This window comes from Sesamum indicum, linkage group LG10 (assembly GCF_026168435.1).
Source record: "Sesamum indicum cultivar Baizhima isolate 11 linkage group LG10, ASM2616843v1, whole genome shotgun sequence".
NCBI classification, from domain to species: domain Eukaryota; kingdom Viridiplantae; phylum Streptophyta; class Magnoliopsida; order Lamiales; family Pedaliaceae; genus Sesamum; species Sesamum indicum.
The window spans coordinates 6,056,120-6,069,537 of NC_142666.1; the positions used below are offsets into that span (position 1 = coordinate 6,056,120).

The window sequence follows — 13,418 nt, forward strand, 5'->3', positions numbered from 1 at the left end:
GTAACTTTGCGCACTGGTGGAGCTACGCCGCGAGCAGCCTATGCACGCGAAGCTCGCCGCGAGCTCCACGACGTGGACAACTGGGCTTGCCCCGTTGGGCCACATTTCGTGGCCCAAATTTCGCCGTTTTCGGTGGATTCCGGCGCGTTTTCGATCGTTGGCCGCATTCGTGATGAGTCGGCCGTGGGGTCTCATGGGGAGATATACAGGGGTTGGGGTGTGCGGAACGGTCGAGAAAAAGCAGGAAGCTGGACGGGTCGGAGGAGCATTTCGCAAAAAGGGGTGCAACACGAGGACTTCCCAGGGGGTCACCCATCCTAGTACTACTCTTGCCCTGGCACGCTTAACTTCGGAGTTCTGATGGGATCCGGTGCATTAGTGCTGGTATGATCGCACCCGCTGAGATATGCGCGCTTTAACCTTTTATGCTCTAGCAGCGGAGCGACAGGTGGGACGTCGAATCTTCCGGGGGGCGTAACTTTGCGCACTGGTGGAGCTACGCCGCGAGCAGCCTATGCACGCGAAGCTCGCCGCGAGCTCCACGACGTGGACAACTGGGCTTGCCCCGTTGGGCCACATTTCGTGGCCCAAATTTCACCGTTTTCGGTGGATTCCGGCGCGTTTTCGATCGTTGGCCGCATTCGTGATGAGTCGGCCGTGGGGTCTCATGGGGAGATATACAGGGGTTGGGGTGCGCGGAACGGTCGAGAAAAAGCAGGAAGCTGGACGGGTGGGAGGAGCAGTTCGCAAAAAGGGGTGCAACACGAGGACTTCCCAGGGGGTCACCCATCCTAGTACTACTCTCGCCCAAGCACGCTTAACTTCGGAGTTCTGATGGGATCCGGTGCATTAGTGCTGGTATGATCGCACCCGCTGAGATATGCGCGCTTTAACCTTTTATGCTCTGGCTGCGGAGCGACAGGTGGGACGTCGAATCTTCCGGGGGGCGTAACTTTGCGCACTGGTGGAGCTACGCCGCGAGCAGCCTATGCACGCGAAGCTCGCCGCGAGCTCCACGACGTGGACAGCTGGGCTTGCCCCGTTGGGCCACATTTCGTGGCCCAAATTTCGCCGTTTTCGGTGGATTCCGGCGCGTTTTCGATCGTTGGCCGCATTCGTGATGAGTCGGCCGTGGGGTCTCAGGGGGAGATATATACAGGGGTTGGGGTGTGCGGAACGGTCGAGAAAAAGCAGGAAGCTGGACGGGTCGGAGGAGCATTTCGCAAAAAGGGGTGCAACACGAGGACTTCCCAGGGGGTCACCCATCCTAGTACTACTCTTGCCCTGGCACGCTTAACTTCGGAGTTCTGATGGGATCCGGTGCATTAGTGCTGGTATGATCGCACCCGCTGAGATATGCGCGCTTTAACCTTTTATGCTCTAGCAGCGGAGCGACAGGTGGGACGTCGAATCTTCCGGGGGGCGTAACTTTGCGCACTGGTGGAGCCACGCCGCGAGCAGCCTATGCACGCGAAGCTCGCCGCGAGCTCCACGACGTGGACAACTGGGCTTGCCCCGTTGGGCCACATTTCGTGGCCCAAATTTCGCCGTTTTCGGTGGATTCCGGCGCGTTTTCGATCGTTGGCCGCATTCGTGATGAGTCGGCCGTGGGGTCTCATGGGGAGATATACAGGGGTTGGGGTGCGCGGAACGGTCGAGAAAAAGCGGGAAGCTGGACGGGTGGGAGGAGCAGTTCGCAAAAAGGGGTGCAACACGAGGACTTCCCAGGGGGTCACCCATCCTAGTACTACTCTCGCCCAAGCACGCTTAACTTCGGAGTTCTGATGGGATCCGGTGCATTAGTGCTGGTATGATCGCACCCGCTGAGATATGCGCGCTTTAACCTTTTATGCTCTGGCAGCGGAGCGACAGGTGGGACGTCGAATCTTCCGGGGGGCGTAACTTTGCGCACTGGTGGAGCTACGCCGCGAGCAGCCTATGCACGCGAAGCTCGCCGCGAGCTCCACGACGTGGACAACTGGGCTTGCCCCGTTGGGCCACATTTCGTGGCCCAAATTTCACCGTTTTCGGTGGATTCCGGCGCGTTTTCGATCGTTGGCCGCATTCGTGATGAGTCGGCCGTGGGGTCTCATGGGGAGATATACAGGGGTTGGGGTGCGCGGAACGGTCGGGAAAAAGCAGGAAGCTGGACGGGTGGGAGGAGCAGTTCGCAAAAAGGGGTGCAACACGAGGACTTCCCAGGGGGTCACCCATCCTAGTACTACTCTCGCCCAAGCACGCTTAACTTCGGAGTTCTGATGGGATCCGGTGCATTAGTGCTGGTATGATCGCACCCGCTGAGATATGCGCGCTTTAACCTTTTATGCTCTGGCAGCGGAGCGACAGGTGGGACGTCGAATCTTCCGGGGGGCGTAACTTTGCGCACTGGTGGAGCTACGCCGCGAGCAGCCTATGCACGCGAAGCTCGCCGCGAGCTCCACGACGTGGACAACTGGGCTTGCCCCGTTGGGCCACATTTCGTGGCCCAAATTTCACCGTTTTCGGTGGATTCCGGCGCGTTTTCGATCGTTGGCCGCATTCGTGATGAGTCGGCCGTGGGGTCTCATGGGGAGATATACAGGGGTTGGGGTGCGCGGAACGGTCGAGAAAAAGCAGGAAGCTGGACGGGTGGGAGGAGCAGTTCGCAAAAAGGGGTGCAACACGAGGACTTCCCAGGGGGTCACCCATCCTAGTACTACTCTCGCCCAAGCACGCTTAACTTCGGAGTTCTGATGGGATCCGGTGCATTAGTGCTGGTATGATCGCACCCGCTGAGATATGCGCGCTTTAACCTTTTATGCTCTGGCAGCGGAGCGACAGGTGGGACGTCGAATCTTCCGGGGGGCGTAACTTTGCGCACTGGTGGAGCTACGCCGCGAGCAGCCTATGCACGCGAAGCTCGCCGCGAGCTCCACGACGTGGACAACTGGGCTTGCCCCGTTGGGCCACATTTCGTGGCCCAAATTTCGCCGTTTTCGGTGGATTCCGGCGCGTTTTCGATCGTTGCCCGCATTCGTGATGAGTCGGCCGTGGGGTCTCATGGGGAGATATACAGGGGTTGGGGTGTGCGGAACGGTCGAGAAAAAGCAGGAAGCTGGACGGGTCGGAGGAGCATTTCGCAAAAAGGGGTGCAACACGAGGACTTCCCAGGGGGTCACCCATCCTAGTACTACTCTTGCCCTGGCACGCTTAACTTCGGAGTTCTGATGGGATCCGGTGCATTAGTGCTGGTATGATCGCACCCGCTGAGATATGCGCGCTTTAACCTTTTATGCTCTGGCAGCGGAGCGACAGGTGGGACGTCGAATCTTCCGGGGGGCGTAACTTTGCGCACTGGTGGAGCTACGCCGCGAGCAGCCTATGCACGCGAAGCTCGCCGCGAGCTCCACGACGTGGACAACTGGGCTTGCCCCGTTGGGCCACATTTCGTGGCCCAAATTTCGCCGTTTTCGGTGGATTCCGGCGCGTTTTCGATCGTTGGCCGCATTCGTGATGAGTCGGCCGTGGGGTCTCATGGGGAGATATACAGGGGTTGGGGTGCGCGGAACGGTCGAGAAAAAGCGGGAAGCTGGACGGGTGGGAGGAGCAGTTCGCAAAAAGGGGTGCAACACGAGGACTTCCCAGGGGGTCACCCATCCTAGTACTACTCTCGCCCAAGCACGCTTAACTTCGGAGTTCTGATGGGATCCGGTGCATTAGTGCTGGTATGATCGCACCCGCTGAGATATGCGCGCTTTAACCTTTTATGCTCTGGCAGCGGAGCGACAGGTGGGACGTCGAATCTTCCGGGGGGCGTAACTTTGCGCACTGGTGGAGCTACGCCGCGAGCAGCCTATGCACGCGAAGCTCGCCGCGAGCTCCACGACGTGGACAACTGGGCTTGCCCCGTTGGGCCACATTTCGTGGCCCAAATTTCACCGTTTTCGGTGGATTCCGGCGCGTTTTCGATCGTTGGCCGCATTCGTGATGAGTCGGCCGTGGGGTCTCATGGGGAGATATACAGGGGTTGGGGTGCGCGGAACGGTCGGGAAAAAGCAGGAAGCTGGACGGGTGGGAGGAGCAGTTCGCAAAAAGGGGTGCAACACGAGGACTTCCCAGGGGGTCACCCATCCTAGTACTACTCTCGCCCAAGCACGCTTAACTTCGGAGTTCTGATGGGATCCGGTGCATTAGTGCTGGTATGATCGCACCCGCTGAGATATGCGCGCTTTAACCTTTTATGCTCTGGCAGCGGAGCGACAGGTGGGACGTCGAATCTTCCGGGGGGCGTAACTTTGCGCACTGGTGGAGCTACGCCGCGAGCAGCCTATGCACGCGAAGCTCGCCGCGAGCTCCACGACGTGGACAACTGGGCTTGCCCCGTTGGGCCACATTTCGTGGCCCAAATTTCGCCGTTTTCGGTGGATTCCGGCGCGTTTTCGATCGTTGGCCGCATTCGTGATGAGTCGGCCGTGGGGTCTCATGGGGAGATATACAGGGGTTGGGGTGCGCGGAACGGTCGAGAAAAAGCGGGAAGCTGGACGGGTGGGAGGAGCAGTTCGCAAAAAGGGGTGCAACACGAGGACTTCCCAGGGGGTCACCCATCCTAGTACTACTCTCGCCCAAGCACGCTTAACTTCGGAGTTCTGATGGGATCCGGTGCATTAGTGCTGGTATGATCGCACCCGCTGAGATATGCGCGCTTTAACCTTTTATGCTCTGGCAGCGGAGCGACAGGTGGGACGTCGAATCTTCCGGGGGGCGTAACTTTGCGCACTGGTGGAGCTACGCCGCGAGCAGCCTATGCACGCGAAGCTCGCCGCGAGCTCCACGACGTGGACAACTGGGCTTGCCCCGTTGGGCCACATTTCGTGGCCCAAATTTCACCGTTTTCGGTGGATTCCGGCGCGTTTTCGATCGTTGGCCGCATTCGTGATGAGTCGGCCGTGGGGTCTCATGGGGAGATATACAGGGGTTGGGGTGCGCGGAACGGTCGGGAAAAAGCAGGAAGCTGGACGGGTGGGAGGAGCAGTTCGCAAAAAGGGGTGCAACACGAGGACTTCCCAGGGGGTCACCCATCCTAGTACTACTCTCGCCCAAGCACGCTTAACTTCGGAGTTCTGATGGGATCCGGTGCATTAGTGCTGGTATGATCGCACCCGCTGAGATATGCGCGCTTTAACCTTTTATGCTCTGGCAGCGGAGCGACAGGTGGGACGTCGAATCTTCCGGGGGGCGTAACTTTGCGCACTGGTGGAGCTACGCCGCGAGCAGCCTATGCACGCGAAGCTCGCCGCGAGCTCCACGACGTGGACAACTGGGCTTGCCCCGTTGGGCCACATTTCGTGGCCCAAATTTCACCGTTTTCGGTGGATTCCGGCGCGTTTTCGATCGTTGGCCGCATTCGTGATGAGTCGGCCGTGGGGTCTCATGGGGAGATATACAGGGGTTGGGGTGCGCGGAACGGTCGAGAAAAAGCAGGAAGCTGGACGGGTGGGAGGAGCAGTTCGCAAAAAGGGGTGCAACACGAGGACTTCCCAGGGGGTCACCCATCCTAGTACTACTCTCGCCCAAGCACGCTTAACTTCGGAGTTCTGATGGGATCCGGTGCATTAGTGCTGGTATGATCGCACCCGCTGAGATATGCGCGCTTTAACCTTTTATGCTCTGGCAGCGGAGCGACAGGTGGGACGTCGAATCTTCCGGGGGGCGTAACTTTGCGCACTGGTGGAGCTACGCCGCGAGCAGCCTATGCACGCGAAGCTCGCCGCGAGCTCCACGACGTGGACAACTGGGCTTGCCCCGTTGGGCCACATTTCGTGGCCCAAATTTCGCCGTTTTCGGTGGATTCCGGCGCGTTTTCGATCGTTGCCCGCATTCGTGATGAGTCGGCCGTGGGGTCTCATGGGGAGATATACAGGGGTTGGGGTGTGCGGAACGGTCGAGAAAAAGCAGGAAGCTGGACGGGTCGGAGGAGCATTTCGCAAAAAGGGGTGCAACACGAGGACTTCCCAGGGGGTCACCCATCCTAGTACTACTCTTGCCCTGGCACGCTTAACTTCGGAGTTCTGATGGGATCCGGTGCATTAGTGCTGGTATGATCGCACCCGCTGAGATATGCGCGCTTTAACCTTTTATGCTCTAGCAGCGGAGCGACAGGTGGGACGTCGAATCTTCCGGGGGGCGTAACTTTGCGCACTGGTGGAGCCACGCCGCGAGCAGCCTATGCACGCGAAGCTCGCCGCGAGCTCCACGACGTGGACAATTGGGCTTGCCCCGTTGGGCCACATTTCGTGGCCCAAATTTCGCCGTTTTCGGTGGATTCCGGCGCGTTTTCGATCGTTGGCCGCATTCGTGATGAGTCGGCCGTGGGGTCTCATGGGGAGATATACAGGGGTTGGGGTGCGCGGAACGGTCGAGAAAAAGCGGGAAGCTGGACGGGTGGGAGGAGCAGTTCGCAAAAAGGGGTGCAACACGAGGACTTCCCAGGGGGTCACCCATCCTAGTACTACTCTCGCCCAAGCACGCTTAACTTCGGAGTTCTGATGGGATCCGGTGCATTAGTGCTGGTATGATCGCACCCGCTGAGATATGCGCGCTTTAACCTTTTATGCTCTGGCAGCGGAGCGACAGGTGGGACGTCGAATCTTCCGGGGGGCGTAACTTTGCGCACTGGTGGAGCTACGCCGCGAGCAGCCTATGCACGCGAAGCTCGCCGCGAGCTCCACGACGTGGACAACTGGGCTTGCCCCGTTGGGCCACATTTCGTGGCCCAAATTTCACCGTTTTCGGTGGATTCCGGCGCGTTTTCGATCGTTGGCCGCATTCGTGATGAGTCGGCCGTGGGGTCTCATGGGGAGATATACAGGGGTTGGGGTGCGCGGAACGGTCGGGAAAAAGCAGGAAGCTGGACGGGTGGGAGGAGCAGTTCGCAAAAAGGGGTGCAACACGAGGACTTCCCAGGGGGTCACCCATCCTAGTACTACTCTCGCCCAAGCACGCTTAACTTCGGAGTTCTGATGGGATCCGGTGCATTAGTGCTGGTATGATCGCACCCGCTGAGATATGCGCGCTTTAACCTTTTATGCTCTGGCAGCGGAGCGACAGGTGGGACGTCGAATCTTCCGGGGGGCGTAACTTTGCGCACTGGTGGAGCTACGCCGCGAGCAGCCTATGCACGCGAAGCTCGCCGCGAGCTCCACGACGTGGACAACTGGGCTTGCCCCGTTGGGCCACATTTCGTGGCCCAAATTTCACCGTTTTCGGTGGATTCCGGCGCGTTTTCGATCGTTGGCCGCATTCGTGATGAGTCGGCCGTGGGGTCTCATGGGGAGATATACAGGGGTTGGGGTGCGCGGAACGGTCGAGAAAAAGCAGGAAGCTGGACGGGTGGGAGGAGCAGTTCGCAAAAAGGGGTGCAACACGAGGACTTCCCAGGGGGTCACCCATCCTAGTACTACTCTCGCCCAAGCACGCTTAACTTCGGAGTTCTGATGGGATCCGGTGCATTAGTGCTGGTATGATCGCACCCGCTGAGATATGCGCGCTTTAACCTTTTATGCTCTGGCAGCGGAGCGACAGGTGGGACGTCGAATCTTCCGGGGGGCGTAACTTTGCGCACTGGTGGAGCTACGCCGCGAGCAGCCTATGCACGCGAAGCTCGCCGCGAGCTCCACGACGTGGACAACTGGGCTTGCCCCGTTGGGCCACATTTCGTGGCCCAAATTTCGCCGTTTTCGGTGGATTCCGGCGCGTTTTCGATCGTTGCCCGCATTCGTGATGAGTCGGCCGTGGGGTCTCATGGGGAGATATACAGGGGTTGGGGTGTGCGGAACGGTCGAGAAAAAGCAGGAAGCTGGACGGGTCGGAGGAGCATTTCGCAAAAAGGGGTGCAACACGAGGACTTCCCAGGGGGTCACCCATCCTAGTACTACTCTTGCCCTGGCACGCTTAACTTCGGAGTTCTGATGGGATCCGGTGCATTAGTGCTGGTATGATCGCACCCGCTGAGATATGCGCGCTTTAACCTTTTATGCTCTAGCAGCGGAGCGACAGGTGGGACGTCGAATCTTCCGGGGGGCGTAACTTTGCGCACTGGTGGAGCCACGCCGCGAGCAGCCTATGCACGCGAAGCTCGCCGCGAGCTCCACGACGTGGACAATTGGGCTTGCCCCGTTGGGCCACATTTCGTGGCCCAAATTTCGCCGTTTTCGGTGGATTCCGGCGCGTTTTCGATCGTTGGCCGCATTCGTGATGAGTCGGCCGTGGGGTCTCATGGGGAGATATACAGGGGTTGGGGTGCGCGGAACGGTCGAGAAAAAGCGGGAAGCTGGACGGGTGGGAGGAGCAGTTCGCAAAAAGGGGTGCAACACGAGGACTTCCCAGGGGGTCACCCATCCTAGTACTACTCTCGCCCAAGCACGCTTAACTTCGGAGTTCTGATGGGATCCGGTGCATTAGTGCTGGTATGATCGCACCCGCTGAGATATGCGCGCTTTAACCTTTTATGCTCTGGCAGCGGAGCGACAGGTGGGACGTCGAATCTTCCGGGGGGCGTAACTTTGCGCACTGGTGGAGCTACGCCGCGAGCAGCCTATGCACGCGAAGCTCGCCGCGAGCTCCACGACGTGGACAACTGGGCTTGCCCCGTTGGGCCACATTTCGTGGCCCAAATTTCACCGTTTTCGGTGGATTCCGGCGCGTTTTCGATCGTTGGCCGCATTCGTGATGAGTCGGCCGTGGGGTCTCATGGGGAGATATACAGGGGTTGGGGTGCGCGGAACGGTCGGGAAAAAGCAGGAAGCTGGACGGGTGGGAGGAGCAGTTCGCAAAAAGGGGTGCAACACGAGGACTTCCCAGGGGGTCACCCATCCTAGTACTACTCTCGCCCAAGCACGCTTAACTTCGGAGTTCTGATGGGATCCGGTGCATTAGTGCTGGTATGATCGCACCCGCTGAGATATGCGCGCTTTAACCTTTTATGCTCTGGCAGCGGAGCGACAGGTGGGACGTCGAATCTTCCGGGGGGCGTAACTTTGCGCACTGGTGGAGCTACGCCGCGAGCAGCCTATGCACGCGAAGCTCGCCGCGAGCTCCACGACGTGGACAACTGGGCTTGCCCCGTTGGGCCACATTTCGTGGCCCAAATTTCACCGTTTTCGGTGGATTCCGGCGCGTTTTCGATCGTTGGCCGCATTCGTGATGAGTCGGCCGTGGGGTCTCATGGGGAGATATACAGGGGTTGGGGTGCGCGGAACGGTCGAGAAAAAGCAGGAAGCTGGACGGGTGGGAGGAGCAGTTCGCAAAAAGGGGTGCAACACGAGGACTTCCCAGGGGGTCACCCATCCTAGTACTACTCTCGCCCAAGCACGCTTAACTTCGGAGTTCTGATGGGATCCGGTGCATTAGTGCTGGTATGATCGCACCCGTTGAGATATGCGCGCTTTAACCTTTTATGCTCTGGCAGCGGAGCGACAGGTGGGACGTCGAATCTTCCGGGGGGCGTAACTTTGCGCACTGGTGGAGCTACGCCGCGAGCAGCCTATGCACGCGAAGCTCGCCGCGAGCTCCACGACGTGGACAACTGGGCTTGCCCCGTTGGGCCACATTTCGTGGCCCAAATTTCGCCGTTTTCGGTGGATTCCGGCGCGTTTTCGATCGTTGCCCGCATTCGTGATGAGTCGGCCGTGGGGTCTCATGGGGAGATATACAGGGGTTGGGGTGTGCGGAACGGTCGAGAAAAAGCAGGAAGCTGGACGGGTCGGAGGAGCATTTCGCAAAAAGGTGTGCAACACGAGGACTTCCCAGGGGGTCACCCATCCTAGTACTACTCTCGCCCAAGCACGCTTAACTTCGGAGTTCTGATGGGATCCGGTGCATTAGTGCTGGTATGATCGCACACGCTGAGATATGCGCGCTTTAACCTTTTATGCTCTAGCAGCGGAGCGACAGGTGGGACGTCGAATCTTCCGGGGGGCGTAACTTTGCGCACTGGTGGAGCTACGCCGCGAGCAGCCTATGCACGCGAAGCTCGCCGCGAGCTCCACGACGTGGACAACTGGGCTTGCCCCGTTGGGCCACATTTCGTGGCCCAAATTTCACCGTTTTCGGTGGATTCCGGCGCGTTTTCGATCGTTGGCCGCATTCGTGATGAGTCGGCCGTGGGGTCTCATGGGGAGATATACAGGGGTTGGGGTGCGCGGAACGGTCGAGAAAAAGCAGGAAGCTGGACGGGTGGGAGGAGCAGTTCGCAAAAAGGGGTGCAACACGAGGACTTCCCAGGGGGTCACCCATCCTAGTACTACTCTCGCCCAAGCACGCTTAACTTCGGAGTTCTGATGGGATCCGGTGCATTAGTGCTGGTATGATCGCACCCGCTGAGATATGCGCGCTTTAACCTTTTATGCTCTGGCTGCGGAGCGACAGGTGGGACGTCGAATCTTCCGGGGGGCGTAACTTTGCGCACTGGTGGAGCTACGCCGCGAGCAGCCTATGCACGCGAAGCTCGCCGCGAGCTCCACGACGTGGACAGCTGGGCTTGCCCCGTTGGGCCACATTTCGTGGCCCAAATTTCGCCGTTTTCGGTGGATTCCGGCGCGTTTTCGATCGTTGGCCGCATTCGTGATGAGTCGGCCGTGGGGTCTCAGGGGGAGATATATACAGGGGTTGGGGTGTGCGGAACGGTCGAGAAAAAGCAGGAAGCTGGACGGGTCGGAGGAGCATTTCGCAAAAAGGGGTGCAACACGAGGACTTCCCAGGGGGTCACCCATCCTAGTACTACTCTTGCCCTGGCACGCTTAACTTCGGAGTTCTGATGGGATCCGGTGCATTAGTGCTGGTATGATCGCACCCGCTGAGATATGCGCGCTTTAACCTTTTATGCTCTAGCAGCGGAGCGACAGGTGGGACGTCGAATCTTCCGGGGGGCGTAACTTTGCGCACTGGTGGAGCCACGCCGCGAGCAGCCTATGCACGCGAAGCTCGCCGCGAGCTCCACGACGTGGACAACTGGGCTTGCCCCGTTGGGCCACATTTCGTGGCCCAAATTTCGCCGTTTTCGGTGGATTCCGGCGCGTTTTCGATCGTTGGCCGCATTCGTGATGAGTCGGCCGTGGGGTCTCATGGGGAGATATACAGGGGTTGGGGTGCGCGGAACGGTCGAGAAAAAGCGGGAAGCTGGACGGGTGGGAGGAGCAGTTCGCAAAAAGGGGTGCAACACGAGGACTTCCCAGGGGGTCACCCATCCTAGTACTACTCTCGCCCAAGCACGCTTAACTTCGGAGTTCTGATGGGATCCGGTGCATTAGTGCTGGTATGATCGCACCCGCTGAGATATGCGCGCTTTAACCTTTTATGCTCTGGCAGCGGAGCGACAGGTGGGACGTCGAATCTTCCGGGGGGCGTAACTTTGCGCACTGGTGGAGCTACGCCGCGAGCAGCCTATGCACGCGAAGCTCGCCGCGAGCTCCACGACGTGGACAACTGGGCTTGCCCCGTTGGGCCACATTTCGTGGCCCAAATTTCACCGTTTTCGGTGGATTCCGGCGCGTTTTCGATCGTTGGCCGCATTCGTGATGAGTCGGCCGTGGGGTCTCATGGGGAGATATACAGGGGTTGGGGTGCGCGGAACGGTCGGGAAAAAGCAGGAAGCTGGACGGGTGGGAGGAGCAGTTCGCAAAAAGGGGTGCAACACGAGGACTTCCCAGGGGGTCACCCATCCTAGTACTACTCTCGCCCAAGCACGCTTAACTTCGGAGTTCTGATGGGATCCGGTGCATTAGTGCTGGTATGATCGCACCCGCTGAGATATGCGCGCTTTAACCTTTTATGCTCTGGCAGCGGAGCGACAGGTGGGACGTCGAATCTTCCGGGGGGCGTAACTTTGCGCACTGGTGGAGCTACGCCGCGAGCAGCCTATGCACGCGAAGCTCGCCGCGAGCTCCACGACGTGGACAACTGGGCTTGCCCCGTTGGGCCACATTTCGTGGCCCAAATTTCACCGTTTTCGGTGGATTCCGGCGCGTTTTCGATCGTTGGCCGCATTCGTGATGAGTCGGCCGTGGGGTCTCATGGGGAGATATACAGGGGTTGGGGTGCGCGGAACGGTCGAGAAAAAGCAGGAAGCTGGACGGGTGGGAGGAGCAGTTCGCAAAAAGGGGTGCAACACGAGGACTTCCCAGGGGGTCACCCATCCTAGTACTACTCTCGCCCAAGCACGCTTAACTTCGGAGTTCTGATGGGATCCGGTGCATTAGTGCTGGTATGATCGCACCCGCTGAGATATGCGCGCTTTAACCTTTTATGCTCTGGCAGCGGAGCGACAGGTGGGACGTCGAATCTTCCGGGGGGCGTAACTTTGCGCACTGGTGGAGCTACGCCGCGAGCAGCCTATGCACGCGAAGCTCGCCGCGAGCTCCACGACGTGGACAACTGGGCTTGCCCCGTTGGGCCACATTTCGTGGCCCAAATTTCGCCGTTTTCGGTGGATTCCGGCGCGTTTTCGATCGTTGCCCGCATTCGTGATGAGTCGGCCGTGGGGTCTCATGGGGAGATATACAGGGGTTGGGGTGTGCGGAACGGTCGAGAAAAAGCAGGAAGCTGGACGGGTCGGAGGAGCATTTCGCAAAAAGGTGTGCAACACGAGGACTTCCCAGGGGGTCACCCATCCTAGTACTACTCTTGCCCTGGCACGCTTAACTTCGGAGTTCTGATGGGATCCGGTGCATTAGTGCTGGTATGATCGCACCCGCTGAGATATGCGCGCTTTAACCTTTTATGCTCTAGCAGCGGAGCGACAGGTGGGACGTCGAATCTTCCGGGGGGCGTAACTTTGCGCACTGGTGGAGCCACGCCGCGAGCAGCCTATGCACGCGAAGCTCGCCGCGAGCTCCACGACGTGGACAACTGGGCTTACCCCGTTGGGCCACATTTCGTGGCCCAAATTTCACCGTTTTCGGTGGATTCCGGCGCGTTTTCGATCGTTGGCCGCATTCGTGATGAGTCGGCCGTGGGGTCTCATGGGGAGATATACAGGGGTTGGGGTGCGCGGAACGGTCGAGAAAAAGCAGGAAGCTGGACGGGTGGGAGGAGCAGTTCGCAAAAAGGGGTGCAACACGAGGACTTCCCAGGGGGTCACCCATCCTAGTACTACTCTCGCCCAAGCACGCTTAACTTCGGAGTTCTGATGGGATCCGGTGCATTAGTGCTGGTATGATCGCACCCGCTGAGATATGCGCGCTTTAACCTTTTATGCTCTGGCAGCGGAGCGACAGGTGGGACGTCGAATCTTCCGGGGGGCGTAACTTTGCGCACTGGTGGAGCTACGCCGCGAGCAGCCTATGCACGCGAAGCTCGCCGCGAGCTCCACGACGTGGACAACTGGGCTTGCCCCGTTGGGCCACATTTCGTGGCCCAAATTTCGCCGTTTTCGGTGGATTCCG

General features: G+C 59.3%; 28 non-coding genes across 28 annotated transcripts; all 28 read right to left on the reverse strand.

The window, feature by feature from the left end:
• Positions 1 to 279: 279 nt before the first annotated feature.
• LOC148785426 (5S ribosomal RNA) lies at positions 280 to 398 on the reverse strand. Its single transcript, XR_016061897.1, has one exon. It is a non-coding gene; the product is annotated as a 5S ribosomal RNA (ribosomal RNA).
• A 355-nt stretch (positions 399 to 753) lies between these two features.
• LOC148785427 (5S ribosomal RNA) lies at positions 754 to 872 on the reverse strand. Its single transcript, XR_016062068.1, has one exon. It is a non-coding gene; the product is annotated as a 5S ribosomal RNA (ribosomal RNA).
• Positions 873 to 1,229: 357 nt separating this feature from the next.
• LOC148785428 (5S ribosomal RNA) lies at positions 1,230 to 1,348 on the reverse strand. The gene has a single exon (XR_016061898.1). It is a non-coding gene; the product is annotated as a 5S ribosomal RNA (ribosomal RNA).
• A 355-nt stretch (positions 1,349 to 1,703) lies between these two features.
• On the reverse strand, positions 1,704 to 1,822 carry LOC148785429 (5S ribosomal RNA). The gene has a single exon (XR_016062079.1). It is a non-coding gene; the product is annotated as a 5S ribosomal RNA (ribosomal RNA).
• Positions 1,823 to 2,177: 355 nt separating this feature from the next.
• Positions 2,178 to 2,296, reverse strand: LOC148785430 (5S ribosomal RNA). The gene has a single exon (XR_016062090.1). It is a non-coding gene; the product is annotated as a 5S ribosomal RNA (ribosomal RNA).
• Positions 2,297 to 2,651: 355 nt separating this feature from the next.
• LOC148785431 (5S ribosomal RNA) lies at positions 2,652 to 2,770 on the reverse strand. Its single transcript, XR_016062101.1, has one exon. It is a non-coding gene; the product is annotated as a 5S ribosomal RNA (ribosomal RNA).
• Positions 2,771 to 3,125: 355 nt separating this feature from the next.
• Positions 3,126 to 3,244, reverse strand: LOC148785432 (5S ribosomal RNA). The gene has a single exon (XR_016061899.1). It is a non-coding gene; the product is annotated as a 5S ribosomal RNA (ribosomal RNA).
• Positions 3,245 to 3,599: 355 nt separating this feature from the next.
• On the reverse strand, positions 3,600 to 3,718 carry LOC148785433 (5S ribosomal RNA). Its single transcript, XR_016062112.1, has one exon. It is a non-coding gene; the product is annotated as a 5S ribosomal RNA (ribosomal RNA).
• Positions 3,719 to 4,073: 355 nt separating this feature from the next.
• On the reverse strand, positions 4,074 to 4,192 carry LOC148785434 (5S ribosomal RNA). The gene has a single exon (XR_016062123.1). It is a non-coding gene; the product is annotated as a 5S ribosomal RNA (ribosomal RNA).
• Positions 4,193 to 4,547: 355 nt separating this feature from the next.
• LOC148785435 (5S ribosomal RNA) lies at positions 4,548 to 4,666 on the reverse strand. Its single transcript, XR_016062134.1, has one exon. It is a non-coding gene; the product is annotated as a 5S ribosomal RNA (ribosomal RNA).
• A 355-nt stretch (positions 4,667 to 5,021) lies between these two features.
• On the reverse strand, positions 5,022 to 5,140 carry LOC148785436 (5S ribosomal RNA). The gene has a single exon (XR_016062146.1). It is a non-coding gene; the product is annotated as a 5S ribosomal RNA (ribosomal RNA).
• A 355-nt stretch (positions 5,141 to 5,495) lies between these two features.
• On the reverse strand, positions 5,496 to 5,614 carry LOC148785437 (5S ribosomal RNA). Its single transcript, XR_016062157.1, has one exon. It is a non-coding gene; the product is annotated as a 5S ribosomal RNA (ribosomal RNA).
• A 355-nt stretch (positions 5,615 to 5,969) lies between these two features.
• Positions 5,970 to 6,088, reverse strand: LOC148785438 (5S ribosomal RNA). Its single transcript, XR_016061900.1, has one exon. It is a non-coding gene; the product is annotated as a 5S ribosomal RNA (ribosomal RNA).
• A 355-nt stretch (positions 6,089 to 6,443) lies between these two features.
• Positions 6,444 to 6,562, reverse strand: LOC148785439 (5S ribosomal RNA). Its single transcript, XR_016062168.1, has one exon. It is a non-coding gene; the product is annotated as a 5S ribosomal RNA (ribosomal RNA).
• Positions 6,563 to 6,917: 355 nt separating this feature from the next.
• Positions 6,918 to 7,036, reverse strand: LOC148785440 (5S ribosomal RNA). Its single transcript, XR_016062179.1, has one exon. It is a non-coding gene; the product is annotated as a 5S ribosomal RNA (ribosomal RNA).
• Positions 7,037 to 7,391: 355 nt separating this feature from the next.
• Positions 7,392 to 7,510, reverse strand: LOC148785441 (5S ribosomal RNA). Its single transcript, XR_016062190.1, has one exon. It is a non-coding gene; the product is annotated as a 5S ribosomal RNA (ribosomal RNA).
• Positions 7,511 to 7,865: 355 nt separating this feature from the next.
• Positions 7,866 to 7,984, reverse strand: LOC148785442 (5S ribosomal RNA). Its single transcript, XR_016061902.1, has one exon. It is a non-coding gene; the product is annotated as a 5S ribosomal RNA (ribosomal RNA).
• A 355-nt stretch (positions 7,985 to 8,339) lies between these two features.
• Positions 8,340 to 8,458, reverse strand: LOC148785443 (5S ribosomal RNA). Its single transcript, XR_016062201.1, has one exon. It is a non-coding gene; the product is annotated as a 5S ribosomal RNA (ribosomal RNA).
• Positions 8,459 to 8,813: 355 nt separating this feature from the next.
• Positions 8,814 to 8,932, reverse strand: LOC148785444 (5S ribosomal RNA). Its single transcript, XR_016062212.1, has one exon. It is a non-coding gene; the product is annotated as a 5S ribosomal RNA (ribosomal RNA).
• A 355-nt stretch (positions 8,933 to 9,287) lies between these two features.
• LOC148785445 (5S ribosomal RNA) lies at positions 9,288 to 9,406 on the reverse strand. Its single transcript, XR_016062223.1, has one exon. It is a non-coding gene; the product is annotated as a 5S ribosomal RNA (ribosomal RNA).
• Positions 9,407 to 9,761: 355 nt separating this feature from the next.
• LOC148785446 (5S ribosomal RNA) lies at positions 9,762 to 9,880 on the reverse strand. Its single transcript, XR_016062286.1, has one exon. It is a non-coding gene; the product is annotated as a 5S ribosomal RNA (ribosomal RNA).
• Positions 9,881 to 10,235: 355 nt separating this feature from the next.
• LOC148785447 (5S ribosomal RNA) lies at positions 10,236 to 10,354 on the reverse strand. The gene has a single exon (XR_016062234.1). It is a non-coding gene; the product is annotated as a 5S ribosomal RNA (ribosomal RNA).
• Positions 10,355 to 10,711: 357 nt separating this feature from the next.
• LOC148785448 (5S ribosomal RNA) lies at positions 10,712 to 10,830 on the reverse strand. Its single transcript, XR_016061903.1, has one exon. It is a non-coding gene; the product is annotated as a 5S ribosomal RNA (ribosomal RNA).
• Positions 10,831 to 11,185: 355 nt separating this feature from the next.
• Positions 11,186 to 11,304, reverse strand: LOC148785449 (5S ribosomal RNA). Its single transcript, XR_016062245.1, has one exon. It is a non-coding gene; the product is annotated as a 5S ribosomal RNA (ribosomal RNA).
• A 355-nt stretch (positions 11,305 to 11,659) lies between these two features.
• LOC148785450 (5S ribosomal RNA) lies at positions 11,660 to 11,778 on the reverse strand. Its single transcript, XR_016062258.1, has one exon. It is a non-coding gene; the product is annotated as a 5S ribosomal RNA (ribosomal RNA).
• A 355-nt stretch (positions 11,779 to 12,133) lies between these two features.
• On the reverse strand, positions 12,134 to 12,252 carry LOC148785451 (5S ribosomal RNA). The gene has a single exon (XR_016062269.1). It is a non-coding gene; the product is annotated as a 5S ribosomal RNA (ribosomal RNA).
• A 355-nt stretch (positions 12,253 to 12,607) lies between these two features.
• LOC148785452 (5S ribosomal RNA) lies at positions 12,608 to 12,726 on the reverse strand. Its single transcript, XR_016062166.1, has one exon. It is a non-coding gene; the product is annotated as a 5S ribosomal RNA (ribosomal RNA).
• Positions 12,727 to 13,081: 355 nt separating this feature from the next.
• Positions 13,082 to 13,200, reverse strand: LOC148785453 (5S ribosomal RNA). Its single transcript, XR_016062270.1, has one exon. It is a non-coding gene; the product is annotated as a 5S ribosomal RNA (ribosomal RNA).
• Between the last annotated feature and the right edge of the window lie 218 nt (positions 13,201 to 13,418).